The sequence below is a fragment of the Limulus polyphemus genome, unplaced genomic scaffold, assembly GCF_000517525.1.
Source record: "Limulus polyphemus unplaced genomic scaffold, Limulus_polyphemus-2.1.2 Scaffold251, whole genome shotgun sequence".
Classification (NCBI taxonomy): Eukaryota; Metazoa; Arthropoda; class Merostomata; order Xiphosura; family Limulidae; genus Limulus; species Limulus polyphemus.
In genome coordinates, this window is record NW_013665861.1 from 58,623 (window position 1) to 62,078 (window position 3,456).

The window sequence follows — 3,456 nt, forward strand, 5'->3', positions numbered from 1 at the left end:
TCTTATTTGTTACAAAATATGCAAAAATTTTGGCCAAGACTATATAAAATTGTCAATTAAGTACACTATGCTCGGTGTGTTACAGGTTTCTTTCGTTTCCATGTTGTCTCACGTCTTAAAGAAATATTGTGCATATATGATTTCGATAACAAAGTACGTATGAAAACATAAACCTTCGACTTCCCCTGAACATTAGAAACAATAAAACTCTTTGGGTACACATTTTGATTAATTCTTACTAATAAATAGAACCCTATTTAATAATATATGGGTTCTATAAAATTATATTTGTGTTATTTGTATTTTTGCAAATCCTATTTTGGGGGATTCTGTTAAGTTCGTTAGAAATTATAATACCTTTTTCTGTGACTAAATTTGGTGCTATGTAGTTTCATGGGGATCATTTTTGGTCTTATACGGTAAATAGTAGAATTGGAAAATGATTGAATTAGAAAATGATTTCGTTATTTTCGAACAATTTTGCACAATTACAAAAATGTATTTACATTTTTGCGACTCTTCTAATTTCTCTTCTTTGAAAAATATTCTTCTTATTGCCACTTTCTCAGAGTTCCACAGTATTCCTCTTAAGCCATAATATTAGAGTTTCTATAACATCGAAAATTTTGATGAGATGTTCAGTGTTGTAAAATAAAAAGTAAACTACTTTTGGTTATATTAATAAAAATTGTATACAGCTTGAAAATTTTCTTAACGTATCCCTTAGTTCTGAACGACCCGCAGTTTTTGGAATGAGAATTGTTATGTTTCAATATAAAATATTTGATTCTCATCTTGATGATTATACTTATAAAAATATTTTGAAATATTTAGAACATATAAGGAGAAGTGCTTAGAAAGATAAGTCATTTGTGGTTAAGATATGCTGAATGATAAAGTTGTAATATCATAATTTTTCTTTAAATAGCCACTAAGAAAAACAAACTATTTAAAAAAAAGAAGAGTATGAAAGTAGTTTGGCAACACTCTTACAAATTAATAATAGTCCGCTGATTAGTTAATTTTATCCAAATACCTAAAGTATTTTAGGTTATTAGTAGTGATTAAAGGAACATACACCAAAACGAAACTAACTGCCTGCATTCCACCACTATACGAGGCTTACTTTGTTTATTTACAAACCGCACTGATGAGCTGTGATTGTAGCGAAACTAGTCTGCTCCATTGGAGATAGCGAATCTAAGAATAGATTAAGCCTCTACCTCATCTTTTCTTCACTGAAATTCAAATTTTGGTGAGGAAAATAAATTCACAAATAAATAAACAAGCAGTTCATCTGCTGAATAATAACTGATAATTAATTGTGATGGTATGTTACATGCTATCCAAAGATATAAAGTATTTTATTTTATTAGTGATGAGTGACTTTACATCAAACCCAAACGAAACGCTCTTATAATACATTTACATCTTAGAAACGTACAGGTCACGACTAGAGGTTAAAATAATTTGAATATTCTATCGTATATAAGTATTTTATTTTATTATAGTGATTATAATGTGGATTAATTGAAGTTTCGTTTTTAATCTTTGAAATCATAAACAGAAAAACAAAATTGTTTGTAAAGGAAATTATAACATACTTTTTAGTGTCTTAGCTCTTAACACTATAACGTATTTATTTTCTTTAAACTAAAGCGGCTATTTAGTAGTTTTAAGAATTAACTTTTAAGATGAAAATTTTATGATAATAAACGCTCTTTAAAGTAACACTACGTTCCAGCAGCAACATAAAGATACATATAAAATTTTGATGGAATGTTCCAGCTTCTTAAAAGAAATGTCAAATTTTATTAGAAGATTTGAATCAAATAAACATAATAAAGTTGCACTAAGTTAGAAATCTGAATGATATTTGTACGACCTCGAATTTATATAAAATTGGCCCCAGTTTCATTGTAAGTTCTATAAGATTTCAATATTGTTATTAATTATTAATTTTATCATTATTATTATTATTAATTGAATATTTGTACATATCATTTGATCAATCGGCCTCTGGTAGGTCATCGGTAAAGCTAAGATCTGGGGTTCGATTCCCCGTGGTGGACAGATCGCAGGTAACTTATTGTGTAGTTTTGCACTAAGAATATAATAACATCTAGCACGTATTTAAAAAGGATTTCTGTATTAGTTGTTTTTTAAAAAGGATTTCTATGTTAGTTGTATAAGGTTATTAATGTGCTACACTGATTGAATAACTGAACAATTAGTTTTCTTACCCACGTGCTAGATATAACAAACTAAATGTTCAGTTATTCAATCAGTGTAGCACATTAATAACCTTATACAACTAACATAGAAATCCTTTTTAAACACGTGCTAGATATAACAAACTTAATGTTCAATTATTCAATCAGTGTAGCACGTTAATAGCCTTAAACAACTAATACAGAAATCCTTTTTAAATACGTGCTAGATGTAAGAAAACTAAATGTTCAGTTATTCAATCAGTGTAGCACATTAATAACCTTATACAACTAACATAGAAATCCTTTTTAAACACGTGCTAGATATAACAAACTTAATGTTCAATTATTCAATCAGTGTAGCACGTTAATAGCCTTAAACAACTAATACAGAAATCCTTTTTAAATACGTGCTAGATATAACAAACTAATTGTTCAGTTATTCAATCAGTGTAGCACGTTAATAACCTTAAGCGTCTCAACAAAAAGTCATAACACGAGTTACATAGTTTTAGAGTATTTTTGAAACCGATCTTTTTTTTTCTCGCAAAGGAAAGTGTACATAAAGAATATCTATTATTTTACAAGGATGACGTGTTTTGACTGTACGTTGAAAACAAATTCCCAATCATTAATTATAGATTTTATTTTAGAAAAAGAATAAGATTATATAACTAGATTTACTTGATAACGTAAGTTTTAGATTTAACTTTTTGCTTTTGAAGAAAGAGTAAAAATTAGCTTTTAGAAATCATTATCAATCCCATTAGAAGACTACATGTAAGTTTGCTGGACTCCATTAACGGAATGTTGGAAATACATCCATTGAGAATTAATGTATCTGCACAAACCACACAGCTGGTTTCATCAGTGTTCTTTCATATATCATACCATCAATACAGTTCTCCGGCAGTACTCTCACTGCTTGTTAATTTTCCAACTTCAAATGATAGCATGCACGTGTTCACGTATCTGCACTTGACTAATGATTTTCGATTTAGTTTAACTGGGCCTATCTAGTTTTAGAAGAATAAGTTCGCTATGACAAAAACAGAAGTATTTTTCTGACTTTCTATCTATAATACTTTTTAATAAGTAATTAATTGTTCCAAAAAAACCAACAAAAACAACTTTTTTCACATTATTACGATGTAAATATTTAACTTTAAGCAGTTCACTTAAAATAAAACAAGTTTTTTCACATTATTACCATGTAAATATTTAACTTTAAGCAGTTCACTTAAAA